General features: G+C 44.7%; 1 long non-coding RNA gene across 1 annotated transcript; it reads left to right on the top strand.

The window, feature by feature from the left end:
* The first annotated feature begins 380 nt into the window (after positions 1-380).
* Positions 381-6,513, top strand: LOC142829441 (uncharacterized). Its single transcript, XR_012903854.1, has 4 exons — positions 381-578; positions 2,089-2,190; positions 3,153-3,290; positions 5,801-6,513. It is a non-coding gene; the product is annotated as an uncharacterized LOC142829441 (long non-coding RNA).
* Positions 6,514-17,155: the final 10,642 nt, after the last annotated feature.

Here is a 17,155-nt window from a genome sequence, read left to right as displayed (position 1 = left end):
TCTAGAGGATCAGGAAATCTGATAGAGAGGGGAGAAGAGGTCTGCCAGAGGGATTGTTGCCCTGTTCTCTGAACAAGGTATGGGCTACCCCAGTGTTTCTCACAGGGGTCCACAAAACCACTTTGAGACAGCTGCTAACTGGCTGCAGCAGTGTGTTTATTTACCAGTGCTGTGGCCATGGAGTCTGGAGGCTCCCATGAGCTCCTGTTTGCCATTTGCAGCCAAGGGGAGCCACGGAAAGTGGAGGCCTGGCCCATGCTACTTCCTGCTGCTACTCTTGGCTGCAAATAGCAAACCGGAGCCAATGGGAGCCACAGGACTCTGTGGCCACGGCAACAGTAAAGAAACACAATGGCACAGGTTACCAGCTGTCTCAAAGTGGTTACACAGACTACTTTGAGAAACACTGGGCTACACCAACATATCTGAAAGGCCATTTGGCACACTGATCTGCCCGGCTACCTTCTGAGGGCAGAAGGGAGAGAGAACTGCATACAGGGGGAAAATGGGACTGCATGTTAAAAAGAAACTCACAAGATATACTGGTGGTTACCTGGGCAAGTAATTATGTGTACTAGGTCAGTGCTCCTATTTATTCCTGCCTCTAGTGCATCACATCATTGTTTCTTAACATTTTGGCTCTAAATGTCATTTTAAAATGTTATATTTTAAAATAACATTTGTAACAATTAGCACGAGCTGTAGAGACTTTTTCATTCTTCCAACACTTTACATAACTTAACCACTTCATAGCATTACATATAGTCGAAAGGAAATTATTTTTTCAGGTTGCTTTGAACTTGAAACTAAAATGGTTCAAATACTAGGAAAACTCACAGAAAATGCAGTCCCATGATTCAGTACAAATAGTGCCACAGTTTATTCTGGAGATTGTTTAAGTGTTTTGTTATGCTCTCCAAATTTAATTATACAGTAAGAATTGGGGACTTAATACTTAAGTTCCCTGTGTATGTCTATAAATGACACATAATGTACAGCTTACTTTATTGTAAAGGTAAATTATTATAAAGAAAACTGTCCTGTTTATCTCTATCTCTACTAACACCTACTGTTCCATAGATTTAGCAGTAAATATGGGTGAAATGATGCTTACTCTTTTTTTCCCCTTAACATTCACAAATGCATTAAATTTTCCCCTGCTGCAGTGCGGATCATTAGATTTCAAAAATGTTTAGATGAATACAAGTCATGAGCTAAGAACTATGGAGATCAAAGTCATTTACTCCTGTCCACTTCTATACCACATGAAAGAAAGTAACTTTCAAAACTTCAAGGGAAAAGCTCATAAGCTTTGACACAGATATATCTTTAATCTCTGGAGACTTATTCCAGAATTCAAATATTTAAAAAGAATGACGACTTGCTGTGATTCCTGACTAATGGGAGGTATAATAAAACTTTACATGAATGCATCATACAGTCATTTTTCTTCCCAGCATTTTTTAAGATTGCCATCAAAAAAGTTATCACATAATATAGCTGTTGAGGATATGAATAAATAAAGATTAATATTAAAGGCACATACAGATTGTAAAACTAGTGGACCAAGGAAATATCTATTTAATTCATATTAGGAAATATTTCCTTAGGAAAGCCTCAGCTTTTGTCAAGGTTGTTTTTTTATTACTGGTAGTCATTATAACTATTTCCCAATCATTAATAAGACTTTTCTGATGTATAACTGACCATCATTTGATCTTTAAAATACAAAAAAAGATTGCCAAAGAAAAAAAATCTTTAAATTATGTTAATGAGCATGTTTTTCTTTTCTAATTGAATGAGAATAAGTAACATAAACTGTCATAACATATAGTTCATTAAACAAATATGGAATATGTGCAGCTAATGTTAGATTTATTTGACTAGCTAATGGTTATGGGGTCCTTTGGCCTGAACCCAATGTAGTAGAAGGGCCTTTGATTCTGCACTAGTTTGGTGATGTTTAGTCAGGAGAAGGGAAGAGGAATTGAGCCTTGAGAGAGACCCAAAAGAACATTCAGGGCCCAGAGTTGCAGCACAAGCGTTGCTGTAAGGGACTGTTTATTCTCTGGACTTTCTGTTACTTAGAGAAAAAGACATTAAGGTGTACTTGCTAGAGGGCCAAGTCATAAGAAGAGAGACCACCATGGAACTGGAGCAGCAATTGGCAGGAATTTCCAGTGAGTGAGGGTAGGTAGACTAGCTATGCATGGGCACAAAGATGTTTTAGGGGTTGTATGGGGAGCTTTTGGCAAGTCCAGTAATGTGCCTGAACCACTATTGCTTACTGCTTGAACTTTAGCAACCAAGCTAACAGGCCCAAAATAGACCTAGACAGCATGACCAAGTCAAGGAGGGGGAAGAAGGGGAGTTTGGGTGCCACAGAGAGGGCAGCTTGACCCCACGTTCTTCCTGAGGTTCAAATCGCTGAGCTACACATTAAGAAAAACAGGAAGTTTGTCTAAATGCCCTAAGGCATATATCTGTCAGGGCCACCGAGCATGGAGTCTCTGAAAAAGAAAAAACGCATCTGGTGAAAGTGATGATCAGAAGAAAACCTCTTGCCTAACCTTTAAAAAGTGCTTGCCTAGCAAGTTTTTGAGTGACATGTTATTGTAATACTAATGGATAAATAGAGAAGGAAAGTTTGAGTTGGGGGGGACAATTTTGGGAACACTTGAAGGAACACCTCGAGGATTCCTTGAGGACTCTTCACTTCTGGACACACCCAGGGCTGGCCCAAGGTATTCTGGCACCCCGGGCACGGGCATGCGGCGCTGCCCCCGGGCGCACGGCGCATGCGTGGGCCTACCCGTGGGGAGCAGGCCCACACCTCAAGGATGTGCAGGCCCGGCTGGCATGCAGCCGCTGGCGTGCAGCCCGGGCCTGCCCCCGGGGCACGTGGCATATGCACGACCCGGCTACGGCCGCTGGCACGCATCCCGGGGCCTGCCCCTGTGGTGCATGGTGCAAGCACGGCCTAGTCCAGTCCAGTTGTTGCTACTGGTGCATGTGCCAGACTGTGTAGGGCCCTGCAGCCGTGGGGGGAAGGGCGTTGCTGGCTGGCATCACGGGGATGAGGGCAGGCCGGCGCTGCGGGAACCAGGCACACCCCTTACAGCTGTGATCAGATGCCCCCCTTTGGTTGGCAGCTATCTGGCTCACCCATGCCTCCGTCTGGCCCTGGACGCATCTTTATCCCCACCAGCAGACGGAAGACTGGCCATCGGAAGCCTGCTCAGTGTCACTCGAGAGCCACACTCAACTTTGGTAACCTGTTGCAGACATGTGTAAGTGCTTGAGACTAAGTAAAGTTTAGCTTTAAGTGAAAGCACTCTTGTGTTGTCCTGTTTGTACCATCTATCTATCGGTCAGATGACCGTGCCTCCCCTGAATTATTTCCTGACACCACCTCGCAGAGAGTAAAAGTTACCGAGAAGTTTGGGTTGAAAGAACCCTGGGTTACAGGTGAGTGAATGCCTGCCTACACTTAGAACACTCTTCTTCAGATGGAAGCAAAATGTAACTTTCTGTAGTGAAACTGACTCATTTAATCAAAATATGTAGTTGTTTCAGAGGTTCATATTCCTCCAAAGCAAGGTGTCCTTCCAGTTTTTTTTTTATGTAGAATCAGGTCTTATCTAGTCTACTGAGAGCACATTTTCAGATTTCAGTTAAACACAAATCTAAAAATCAAAACTTTTTTTATAAGATTCAAAAATCAAATTAGAATGCTGAAATCCTTACAAATTATTGTCACCTTTTTAGGTCAGTAAGTTTGCCTATAGGAATTGCTGATGATTATCTCATACCTATGCAAATATCACTAATTAAATAACTCAGAGCATCTATTTCATTATTTAGATAGAACAAGTATTAAAATCCAGTGACCGCAAAACTGTGTTTCTATGGTTACCATTACGAGGCTGAGAGCATTCTGTCAATGCTAAATTCACTGTGATCTTGCCTGTGGTTACATTTTCTTTGTTTTATAAAGAGAATCAGAGTTACATCAGTTTAAAAAAAAATCTGTATTCTAGAATGCACTGATACCAGAAATGTAAGAGAATTGAAAATGTATGAAAAAAATACTGGGTCAGACCAAACGTCCATCTAGCCCAGTATCCTGTCTTCTAATAGTGGCCACTGCTAGGTACCCCAGAGGGAATGAACAGAACAGGAAATCATCAAGTGATTATCCCCTAACGTCCATTCCCAGCCTCTGACAAACTAGAAAGTAGGGACAGCATTCCTGCCCATCCTGGCTAACAGCCACTGATGGAATTATCCTCCAAGAATTTATCTAGCTTTTTTTTTTTTAATTCTTTTATAGTCTTGGATTTTACAATGTTGTCCACAGGTTGACTGTGCATTGTATGAAGAAATACTTTTTTTTTGTTGGTTTTAAGCTTGCTACCTATTAATTTCACTTGGTGACTGCTAGTTCTTGTGCTATGGAAAGGAGTAAGTAACTCTTCTTTATAGACCTCTGTCATCATATTCACTCTTATTCATCTCTTTTCCAAGCTGAAAAGTCACAGTCTTACTGATTCTCCTCTATATATGGCAGCCATTCCTTATCCTTAATACTTTTTGTTGCAATTTTCTGAATTTTTCCAATGAGAAGATTTGTTTTCTGATATGAGGTAACCACATCTTCATGCTGTTTTCAAGATGTGGGCATGTCATGGATTTACATAGAAGCAATAAGACATTCTCTGTCTTATTATCTCTTTTTTAATGATTCCTAATGTTCTATCTGCTTTTCTGACATTCTGTACAGATTGTCCAAATTAGAGTTTTCTAAGATGCCTCACTATTCTGACTAATCAACTAACCAACTATTGACTCAATTCAGGCACAGGCACACTGGTAGCTATGATTATTCTCTAAAATGAAAGTTAAGCTAGTTTAGGGCCAACTCCCACTTCTCTTAAAGTCAGTGCTAGTTTAAAACCTTCTTGTTAACAGAGCTGGTCAGGAAGTGGAATTTGTCTCCATGGAAAGTGTTGACCGCTCACTTTCTGAAAACCATATCCCTTTATTGTGTCTCAGATTGGATAGCCAAAAACCCCCAAATATTCAAAATTGCTAGTCGCTTATGAAAATGTTCCCTTCGTTTTATCACTTTTATCTTGACAGAAACCAAACAAAGTAGACAGCATTTCTCAATACTCAAGCTGATGAAGAGGTTTGTCAGCTGAAATGGCTGATGCTTACAAACTTCCCTTTGCTCTGCATAATGCCTAGCATATCAACAAGGGGACAATAGAATTTTCAGGCCTCTAGGCAAAGGAGAGGGTAGCTCTGTATTCCCAGGAAGGGTGGGGTTTTGGCTGGAAGGGCAGGGATGAGGACTAACCTCCCCTCAGCAGCCCTTCAGTACCACCAGGAGCACACTGCTTCAGGGTCTAGCAGTGATTTAAAGGGCCTGGGGCAGTTGCCCTCTTTGCTCCATGTTGGCAGGCCTGCAAACCACAGAGGCAAATTGTGCCATCTATAAAAATTCTAATGTAACCATTTATTATAGCTTCAGAAATGTGGGTGCCTAATTGCTGTGCCTTGAACAAATCTACAAGTGATATTATATACAAAGCTATGTGTTTATCCAACATAGGTGCTAATGCATGCCATAATATGTGAAATGAGTCCAGCTTTCAGGCTGGAATACAGTTAACTGCACACTGTGAATGAGTCCAGCTCAATAACTTACTTATGTGGTGACCTTGGGCACAAGCTAATTAAGCTGCTATTGGGGAGCTTACACTAATTCACTGGCCGATCCTAACTCTCCTTTCAGCCTGAACTGGAGGAAGACCGTTGTGATCGCCAGTCTGTCTTCCCTCCACCAGAATCAGGACCAGAAGAAATCAGTTTGCTGAATCTAAGGAATTGGGATCATACAAAATTGCCAGCTCCTCCATTCAGAAAAGGTCATCCTAGTGTAAGCCAGAGGCTTCCCATTTGTATTTCAGCTCTGTCTATACATGTTTTAATTTTATCCTTTGGAGCATCTGCTGGATGTTTCACTATTAAAATGAGATCTCTGTCTCTTGAAGAATTAGACATACTGTAGCTTTTTTTTTGGGGGGGGGGGGAGGGGAATAAAACTGTTTCCACATTGATATACAAGAGAGGTACTTAAATGTTTCTTTATGTAAGGGTCTACCTAAGTTTGTATTATGCTTTCCTTAAACAAATAATTACCCAAATAGTTGAAAGTTGATATAAATGACCCAGCCTAGAGATTTTTTAAACTTTTTTTTAAACTCATACTGTCAACAACAGTACCATTTATTTAAAATTCTACAAACATAAAAAGGAGTGTTTATAGGTTGTAGACCTTCTTGACACTGACTAAATTAAAAGCATTACAAAAAATTAAAGAAGGCAAGCAATCCGTGAAGACCATAACATACTGTCACTTGTATTTTAAAATGGTTGCAATACAAATGTAACTTTCTCTCTCAAGTCTGACCTGGAATCAACAAATTCTTTATCTGGGAAATGCCTTATGATGTTGAATGTTTTCATCATTAAATAATGCAGTATTTTAATGTAGTTTTTGCCCAGTTGGAAATCCTTTGATCCTCATTCTTTTAAAACCTATTTACTTTGTTGTAAGGGCATTTGAATGAGCAATGCCATCTGTTCATGTTAATTTTTGAGTCAGATGTTTTAGCTTTTGTTTCCAACTTCTACATCAGGGCTACTCAACACACGGCATGGCCCGTGGCCTGTTTGTTTGCAGTCCGTGATGTGGTTTGGGTTTACACGGGGCTCAACATGCAACCTGTGGGTGGGATCCTTTGAATATAACCTCCAATAGGAACATGCTCCACAATGCAAGTCAATATAATAATCTTCTGTTGATATGTGTTTTAGTAGTTAAACTCCTGGACTGTCATTACTCATTAAAAGTGTTGTCATATGGGTGGAAATCAGGTAAATACTGCATTTTAGTATTACCAGCAGAATTGACTTAAATGGGGCCTGCACATTGTGCAGCCTTGCCTTAATCTTTGTATTTATGCCTGTCAGTGTGAAAGAAAATATTTGCATGTATTTGCATGTATAATTGCATGTATATGCAACCACACTCAAGTTACGGCACTCAGCATGTACTGTGAGTATCATTGTGGCCCCCGGTGCTTCCAAAGACCAGTTAGTTTAACTTCTGTGCCAGGGAAGACAATGGAGCAAGTAATTAAGGAAATCATCTGCAAACACTTGGGCTACGTCTACACTGGCCCCTTTTCCGGAAGGGGCATGTAAATTTCACGAGTCGTCGTAGGGAAATCCGCGGGGGATTTAAATATCCCCCGCGGCATTTAAATAAAAATGTCCGCCGCTTTTTTCCGGCTTTTAAAAAAGCCGGAAAAGAGCGTCTAGACTGGCCCCGATCCTCCGGAAAAAGTGCCCTTTTCCGGAGGCTCTTATTCCTACTTCGAAGTAGGAATAAGAGCCTCCGGAAAAGGGCACTTTTTCCGGAGGATCGGGGCCAGTCTAGACGCTCTTTTCCGGCTTTTTTAAAAGCCGGAAAAAAGCGGCGGACATTTTTATTTAAATGCCGCGGGGGATATTTAAATCCCCCGCGGATTTCCCTACGACGACTCGTGAAATTTACATGCCCCTTCCGGAAAAGGGGCCAGTGTAGACGTAGCCTTGGAAGGTGGCAAGGTGATAGGGAACAGCCAGCATGGATTTGTAAAGAACAAATCATGTGAAACCAATCTGATAGCTTTCTTTGATAGGATATCTAAGTCTTGTGGATAAGGGAGAAGAGGTGGATGTAGTATACTTAGACTTTAGTAAGGCATTTGATACAGTTTTGCATGATATTCTTATCAATAAACTAGGCAAATATAACTTAGATGTGGCTACAATGAGGTGGGCGCATAACTGGCTGGATAACCGTACTTAGAGTAGTTATTAATGGTTCTCAATCCTGCTGGAAAGGTACAACAAGTGGGGTTCCGTAGGGCTCTGTTTTGGGACTGGCTCTGTTCAATATCTTCATCAATTATTTAGATATTGGCATTGAAAGTACGTTTATTAAGTTTGCAAATGATACCAAGCTGGAAGGGGTTGCGACTGCTTTGGAGGATAGGGTCATAATTCAAAACAATCTGGACAAACTGGAGAAATGGTATGAGGTAAATAGGATGAAGTTTAATAAGGAAAAATGCAAAGTGCTCCACTTAGGAAGGAACAATCAGTTTCACACATAGGCTGTGTCTACATTGGAACCCCTTTCCGGAAAAGGGATGCTAATGTAGACTTTAGAATAGCAAAATCCGCGGGGGATTTAAGTATCCCCCGTGGCATTTGCATTAACATGGCTGCCGCTTTTTTCCGGCTTGGGGATAAGCTGGAGAAAAGCGCCAGTCTAGATGTGATTCAAGTAGGAATAAGAGATCCTCCGGAAAAGGGCTTATTTTCCAGAGAATCACATCTAGACTGGCGCTTTTTTCCGGCTTATCCCCAAGCCGGAAAAAAGCGGCAGCCATGTTAATGCAAATGCCGCGGGGGATATTTAAATCCCCCGCAGATTTTGCTATTCCGATGTGCTACATTAGCATCCCTTTTCCGGAAGGGATGCCAGTGTAGATGTAGCCATACAGAATGGGAAGCAACTGTCTAGGAAGGAGTACGGCAGAAAGAGATCTAGGGGTTATAGTGGACCACAAGCTAAATATGAGTCAGCTGTGTGATGCTGTTGCAAAAAAAGCGAACATGATTCTGGGATGCATTAAAAGGTGTGTTGTGAGCAAGACATGAGAAGTTATTCTTCCACTCTACTCTGCGCTGGTTAGGCCACAGTTGGAGTATTGTGTCCAGTTCTGGTCAATGCATTCAAGAAAGATATGGAGAAATTGGAGAGGGCCCAGAGAAGAGCAACAAGAATGATTAAAGGTCTAGAGAACATGACCTATGGAGGAAGGCTGAAAGAATTGGGTTTGTTTAGTTTAGAAAAGAGAAGATTGAGGGGGGACATGATAGTTTTCAGGTATCTAAAAGGGTGTCATGAGGAGGGAGAAAACTTGTGCATCTTGGCCTCTGAGGATGGAACAAGAAGCAATGGGCTTGCAAGTGCCTGCAGCAAGACAGGTTTAGGTTGGACCCTAGGAAAAAGTTCCTAACTGTCAAGGTGGTGAAACACTGGAATAAATTGCCCAGGGAGGTTGTGGAATCTCCATCTGTGGAGATATTTAAGAGATTTTTAGTTAGATAAATGTCTATCAGGAATGGTTTAGACAGTACTGGGTCCTGCCATGAGGGCAGGGGGCTGGACTCGATGACCTCTCGAGGTCCCTTCCAGTTCCAGTATTCTATGATTCTATGGAAGTTGAGTAGACCTGCTCTACCTTAATGTCCAGTAGAGGAAAACAATACTACAAATTGTCAAATGCACAGAAAGGATATGGAATATATTCTGGGATACAATCTAAAGTCCCCATCCTCTGAGGCACTCAATGGCTCTTACATCATATTAAACAACTTCAACTCCTCATGGAACTCAGTGGTAGTTAAGGGCACTCAAAACCCTGCTTCAGGTATTCATACTACTCAGAATTGGAACTGCAACCAATTTTTAATAGTGACTTATGAGGCTCAAGAAGAAAGATTGGACTAAATGTTGGAATTTTTATATATTTATCTGAGATACAATCAAATCACTCTGATCGAGGAATTGGGTTGGAAATATCACAGGCTTTCTTATTCTATTTTATACAGTTACTTATAACATGCTCATTACTGTAGTGTCTGAACAGCCTCTCGTAGTGCATTAAGTGATTTACCTAACATCTTTCTGTCAGTCTCTTCCCAGAGATGGAGGTGGATGTGCAGTGGACTGAGTTTTTCTGGTAGGTTTCTTTGTTTGCAGCTTTTGGGGGTGAAAGACAAAAAAGTCTTCTGGACCTGTTGCTGTGTATTTATGTTAGAGAAGGCAGATCAAAGAATTGCCCCTTGGTCTTGGAGCAGAAGGTGGTGGGGGTTTGTGATGACCTTAAGTTCTGAAGGAGTTCATTTTGCAGTCTCAGCCAAGCTCCTGAGAGAGCCCTCTTTCTTCACAGATGACCTTTACTATTAGAGTAGAAAGTTCCACTGTGCCAGAGAAGTGCACTTGTCAGCCATGGTCTTCTGAGTTTTCTGTTTATCTGTTTTCCAGTCTGGTTTGCTATACTACAAAAAATAAGCCATTTTTTAATACCTTTCATTCACAGATCATCTACATTTAGAAAGCAAAGAGTCGCACAATAATCTTTTAAATAAAGTAGCGAATAAAATGTTCCTGAATTTGAGAAAGAATTAGGTTTATGTTCAATAGAGACAGAGGCAGATTAAGATTTACTGGGGCCCTGGACACAAAATGCTTTTGAGACCTCCATATGCCCCTTAGTGGAGGCCCTGCCCTCTTTCCTTCTCTCCTTCCTGAGGCCCTACCTACTTGTCCAGGCCAGAAGGACATGTTAAGCCCTTGGAACTCCTGCTCACAGGGTTCCTGCACAGTCCTGCCATAGTCCCAACCCCTTGGTGGGACACCTTCCCACTGCACGCCACCACTAAGGAGGCTGGGGTCCTGGACTCACACACATACAGCAGTGCCACACATGGCACATGATCAGGCCTACACTCTTGGGGCAGCATCTACTCCTGGGCAAGGATGGCGAGGTGGAGGACACCAAGCCCTTGCTAGGGGAGCCTGCTGGGAGGGGAAGAAAGTGGAACCCCAGTAGCACCCTTCCTAGCAAGTGGCATCTGCCACTCACACACACCTTCCCCCAACATCCTCCCCCCCGCAGCAGATAGGGATATAAGTCATCTCCCTAAGGGATGCCACACAGGGAAATCCCAACCCTCTGTCGCCCCCTGCTGCACACAGGCTCCTGGTCTGGCTGTTACCTTCCCATGCCTGCTTGTCCCTGGGACGTGGGGGTGTGAGCTCCCCCCCGGGGACATCTGTGCCCCTGTAGAAAGAGGCCCACCGTCTAGGCCACTGATGGCCTTGCCCCAAGCATATAGCCTTCATCTGGCCCGAGACCTTTTGGTGTCACCTCAGAGATGAGGGCTAGTCTTCAGGCACCCTGTAGACTGGGATGACTATCCCTGGGTATGTCTACACTACCCCCCTATTTCGAACTAGGGGGGGTAATGTAGTCATACGGAGTTGCAAATGAAGCCCGGGATTTGAATTTCCCGGGCTTCATTTGTATAAAGCCGGCCGGCTTTGGGGGCATACGAGGCGTTCCACGAGGCGTACAGCTAGTTCGGATAGGAAACCTAATCCGAACTAGCTGGTCCGTGCTGCGTGTAGCCGCGCGGCACGGGGTCTGACCTAGCTGGCATTTAAAAATGCTGCCGGCCGGCTTTATGCAAATGAAGCCCGGGAAATTCAAATCCCGGGCTTCATTTGCAACTCCGTATGACTACATTACCCCCCCTAGTTTGAACTAGGGGGTAGTGTAGACATACCCCCTCTCTTTGTTCTTCACAGTTGGACCAGCTGTGAGTGAAACTCCTCAAACACCTCCCATGCCACCCTCTCAACCCCCCAGAGGCACTGCTGCAGACGAGCCTGTGAGAACCTGGAGTCGGAGGACATTGCAGCCCTGCATGCCCTGCAGCGGTCTTTGGAGACAGGAGCTCTTGCAGTAGGCCCAGACCATGTGCGCAACTTACACCACTGCTGTTGACTGCCTACTGGCTGCTTCTGCCCCAGCTCCTCTCCCTTCTCCTTCCCCTTCAGCTTTTCCCCCCTATTTCCCCCCTGTTGCTGCTGAGGGATCCGCACACGAGGCGGTGGGACCACCCAAGGAAGGAGCCATTCCAAACCTCATCCGTGAGCCTCTCCCCCTCATCTCCCTCTTCTTTCCCCAATCTACCTCCCAGGTTCTTTTCCCAGTTACATTTTCTCCTAATTAAACCAACATACAGTTGCTTGTTTCAAAAACCAAAGACCTGCTTTATTGTATCAACAGGGGAAGGTGGGAATGGAGGACAGAGGAAGGGAGGGGTGTGGGAGGAAAGGCACAGAAGGCAATGCAGAGGCCCCTTATCAGGTGGCCCAGGGGAGAGTGTCACTGAGGTGCTTGTGTGAAACTCTCCCTCAGGACCTCTTGGACGTGCATAGCTCCTGATGGGCCTGCTGCATGGCAGCCGTGTGCAGGTGTTCAAAGGCCCTGGCCAACTGCTCATTCTCTGGCAGGAAAGTTTCTCCTTTGTTCTCACATGTAGTATGCAGGACACCACAGGCTGCCATCACCTGGGGGGCATTCCACTCACCAAGGTCAAGCCGGGTGAGGAGGCAGCGGAACCTCCCTTTCAGATGGCCAAAAGCACATTCCAAAACCATGCAGGCCCTGCTGAGTCTGGCTTTGAAATGTTCCTTGGTCAAGGTGTCCCATGTAGGACTTTATAAGCTAGGGGAGCAGAGGGTAGGTTGTGTTCCCCACAATGCACATTAGCATGCCCATGTCCCCGACTCTGATGATGAGGTCAGGGAAAAAAGTGCTGGCATGCATCTTCCAGTTGATTTATTTGGAGGCCCAGTGGGTGGGGGCACAGATGGGCATGTGAGTGCCCTTGATGGCCCCCCTCACTTGGGGAAGTCCATGGCAGCAAATTCAGCAATGACGGGATCCACAGGGTTGAGAATCACAGGGTTGCTAGGGTTCCGAGGCCAACCCTCCCCCTCCCCACGTCACACCAGGACCAAACCCCTACTTACTCCATCCCCCACAGGGCTTTATGAAGGTGGGACTGAAAACTCTTCCAGGGAGGGAACCCCCCCCCCTTCCCTAGGGATCCCATTCCAACATTTCATCACCCTCCTGGGACAACAGTACGAGAGCACCAAACCACATGACCATGGCCCCCACGATCCATCTCCCCACCCTGAACTGGTTCCTGATTGCATGGTAGCTGTCTGATGTGGCAAGCTTCCAGATAATGATGGTGACCTGCTTCTGGAGGGGGATGACGGGTCTCATGTGGGTGTCTCATCGTGGGGGCAGGAAGAGCTCCATGAAGGTGTCCTTCAGCATGTGGAAATTCTAGAGCCACTGCTGGTCATCCCACTGCTCCAGAACGATCTGGTTTCACCAGTTAGAACTGATGTTCAGTCGCTAGAAGCGGTGGTGAACAGTGTGCAGGGAGGGGTTGTACCACATAAGCAGCGCATGGAGAGAGGAGAGGATGGGCCCCACAATAAGCTGGGGGTCCTGTTCCAACAGAGCCAAGAGGGCAGCCTGCAGAAACTGCAGCAGGAGGTGCAGCATGGGGTCTAAGACTGCTTGGAGGCAGGTCCAGCTCCATGGCTGGAGCACTGTGGTGTCCGCAAAGGCAACCAGAACAGGCAGTGAAAAGGCTTTGCTGTCCCTCAAAGAGGCAGGCAAAGGAAAGGAGTGTGAGACATGGCTGTACGGGGGGACCTTTAAAGCTCAAGCCTCAGACAGCCTCAGAAAGCAGCTCCAGAACGTGAGTGCTGTCCTGATGCTATACCTGAAGTGCTTCCAGGTGGCCTTAAATGTGATTTAGCATCCAATGAGTGTGGATGCTCTATTTCAAAATAGCTCAGCACTATTTCGATGGGCATTTGCTGTGTAAACACCCTATTTCAAAGTAAGCTATTTCAGAGTTTCTATTCTGAAATGGCATATTCCAAAATAAGCATGCAGTGTAGCTGTACCCTTAGAGAGAGAGAGAATGAAAAAATTGCTACTTTACTAACCTTTGTTTAACATACAACACAAACTAGAAACTATATTGGTACACTAAGCATGATTATATTAACATGCTAGAAGAATTGAAAGAGTTCATTAAAGAAGTTACACATACATATGTTTATGTATATTGTATTGGTATCTGCAGCAACTCTATAGGAATGGTTATATTGAGATTTTCACTTAAAGAGATAATAAAATACCTTTTATCACACTTCAGCTATTGAATTTAGTCTCCATATTTAGTGTAATTCTTCAGAAGGCAACTGAATTACCCATATGGTGAATATACATATTCTGAGAGCAGACAGCATTAGGTATTATGAAAAATACCTGAGAGATTCAGGTTTGTCTGAGGTAAGTTTTACATCTGTTCTGTATCTTTCTGTGTGGCCTATTATGTCATGCTGTCTATGTATACAATGTATCCATTGCATGCCCCCAAATTTACAAAAACAGAGGTCCAACTGGTATCCTGTGTGATGGATTCCCATCCAGCCCTAGAACATGCATTGCAGAACCAAATGGCAACCTCTGCAAAGTGTGACCAGTACGGATGCCATTCTGCAGAACATCACTAAAAAGTTGGACTATCTTAGGGTTAAATATAGAATGGAATTGCCCATCCACAGCTTGCTTGGTGGGAAGTTTGGACCCAGGATTCCAAGGCCTTCCAGGCTCCCAGCTGCTTGGCAATTTACCCTGCAGGCTACTATGGAGTCAGGGATTCCAGGCTCCAAGCTTTTTCTTCCCTACTACAGGGACTTCAGTGCTTACAAAATGAAATACTGATATGCCTTCACTGCAGCAAGCAGGTGAGGTTTTGGCTTTTTGTCGCAATTTGGAATGAAAAAAATTCCAAACCCTTGAAATTTTTCACAGATGTAAAGTTCAGTTGCCTGGCTCACTCTATTTGACATACAAGATTGTCAGTTACTAAGAACTTGTATTAGTGCACCTAGGGGATTGAGTCACAATCTGTGCTCTGTAGTAGTAGGCACTGTGGAACACATATTGACAGTCTCTGCTCTTCTCATTGCCTATGACAAAAATGGAAACATTAGAATGGGTTTTTTTTGGAAACCCTCAGTTGAGCTAAAAATGTATTTACATTGCAGGACAGGAGGATGATGCTCTGAGGAATATGTGTCAGAATAGCTGCTTGTGAGTAGGATTGGGTAACATTTATCTACTAAAATTTTTGATGAAAAATGCAGATCTAGTGATACTGAATCATTTAACAAATATGTGATTTCACTGAATTGTTTCACTTCTGAGAGTAAATTTTTCAAGGGTAATCTTTTTGAAGGTTTATTATTGAAACAGAATTCCTTCTAGTGTTCTTTCTCTCTTAAGTCTCCATCTGAGGTTTTAATAAGAGAACCTCAGTTTGGAAGGTTGGGAGGGAGGAGAATTAGGGGAGAGCATGCCAGCATATTTAAATCTTTGAAGGAGCTTGTCCCAAGTGTATTTGGCCTTGTAGAAGACTTGTCTAGAAAAGTGGTTCTCAGCTTGCAGCCCAACCAGCACACAGCTGTGGCCTATGTGACATCCTCAGGGTAGTATATATGTTGTGTGGATGTGGCTAACATAGCATATGAAGAGTTGCATAGATAGTCCACCATGGGAAATAGGTTGAGAACCACTGATCTAGAAAGAGGCTTTCCTCAGATAATGTTTTCCCTAATATAGGCAATGTTTAGACTATATCCCTCTTTCAAAAGAGGGATGTAAATGAGACAGATTGAAATTGCAATTGAAGCTGGGATTTGAATTTCCTGCGCTTCATTTGCATAATGGAAGCCGTGCATTCTTTTGAAAACAAGTACTTCGAAAGTGAAACCACCATCTAGATGCGGTTCTTTCTTAAAAAAAAAAACCTTTTTTGAAAGATCCTATACTCCTCAAAAAATTATGTTTACAGGATCTTTTGAAAAAGGGATTTTTTTGAAAGCAGCATGTGTAGACAGCAGTTTCACTTTTGAAATACCCATTTTCCAAAGAACGTGCAGCTGCCATTATGCAAATGAAGTGTGGGAAATTCAAATCCTGCCTTCATTTGCAATTTCGATCTGTCTAATTTACGTCCCTTTTTTGAAAGAGGGATGTAGTTTAGACATGCCCATGGGGATTTATTCTTACTATAATATTTAGATGAGTTAAATGTATTCTCTAATTTTCTATAACTTGTGACACATTCTTTGTAAAAATGAGCAATCCTGACTATCTTCATTGAAGGATAGGAGAACATAGGCAAATTATGAAGTCCTATCACAAACCTAACAGAGCGGTTGGTATGCAAGCCGGATGAGTAGGAGAGGAGTTCAGAGAATGTTCTGTACGTAAAGAACAAAAAGCTTATGTACAAAGCTTGGGTTATAAAACGTAAGGAAGGAACTGGCCCAGCAGAAGTTAGAAGACTAAAGGTTCAATACCTTTTAAACTGTATTGTTAAATCCTTATTTAATTACACAGTAGCCCCTGAATTATCAGTTGTACAGGCAGTCCCCGACTTACGCGGATCCGACTTAAGTCGGATCCGCAGTTAAGAATGGGGATTTTCTCGCCCCGGAGGACACGGACTGTGGGACCTCGTGGTCCCACCGCCCGTGTACTCCGGGGCGAGAAAACCTGCTCTGCGTCTCCCTGGTCTGCAGACCGGCTTCTGCAGACCCGCCGCCGGCTTCCCCCAAGGCTTTGCAAAGCCGCGGAGGGGCTGGGGCTGCGGAGCAGCCGGTGGCAGGACAGCCCAGGTGCGCCTGGGCTGTCCTGCTGTGGGCATGCTCCAAGGCTTTGCTCCCCGTCTCCCTGCAGACCAGGGAGACGGGGAGCAAAGCCACGGAGCACGCCAGCAGTGGGACAGCCGCGGCGCACCTGGACTGTCCCGCTGCCCACATGCTCTGCGGCTTTGCTCCGTGTCTCCCAGGTCAGCAGACCAGGGAGACTGAGCAAAGCCGTGGAGGACTTGGGCGGTCCCGCCACCCCCGTCTCCCTGGTCTGCTGGGGGGGGGGGTGCAGCTAGTGCCCCCCCCAGCAGACCAGGCTTTTCTTGCCTACCCCTGGGGTAGAGCAGCTGGGGGCTGCCGTGTTGGTCCCGCAGCGCCACTCCGGACCAACCTGGCAACACCCCAGCTGCTCTGCCCCAGGAGTCCTGATTCAGCCACTGCTGGTCAGTTTCAGCAGTGGCTGAATCAGGACGCCTGAGGCAGAGCAGCTGGGGTGCTGCTGGGTTGCTCCAGTAGCGCTGAGGAGCCGCGCTACTGGAGCAACCCAGCAGCACCCCAGCTGCTCTGCCCCAGGTGTCCCCAAGTCAGCCACTGCTGAAACTGACCAGCGGCTGACTACAGGAAGCCCGAGGCAGAGTTGCTCTGCCCCAGGCTTCCTGGAATCAGACACTGATCAGTTTCAGCAGCAGCTGCCTTGGGGAC

This window comes from Pelodiscus sinensis, chromosome 5 (assembly GCF_049634645.1).
Source record: "Pelodiscus sinensis isolate JC-2024 chromosome 5, ASM4963464v1, whole genome shotgun sequence".
In the NCBI taxonomy this organism is placed as follows: domain Eukaryota; kingdom Metazoa; phylum Chordata; order Testudines; family Trionychidae; genus Pelodiscus; species Pelodiscus sinensis.
Note: the sequence above shows the minus strand (reverse complement) of the source record. Positions and strands in the feature narration are given on the sequence as shown.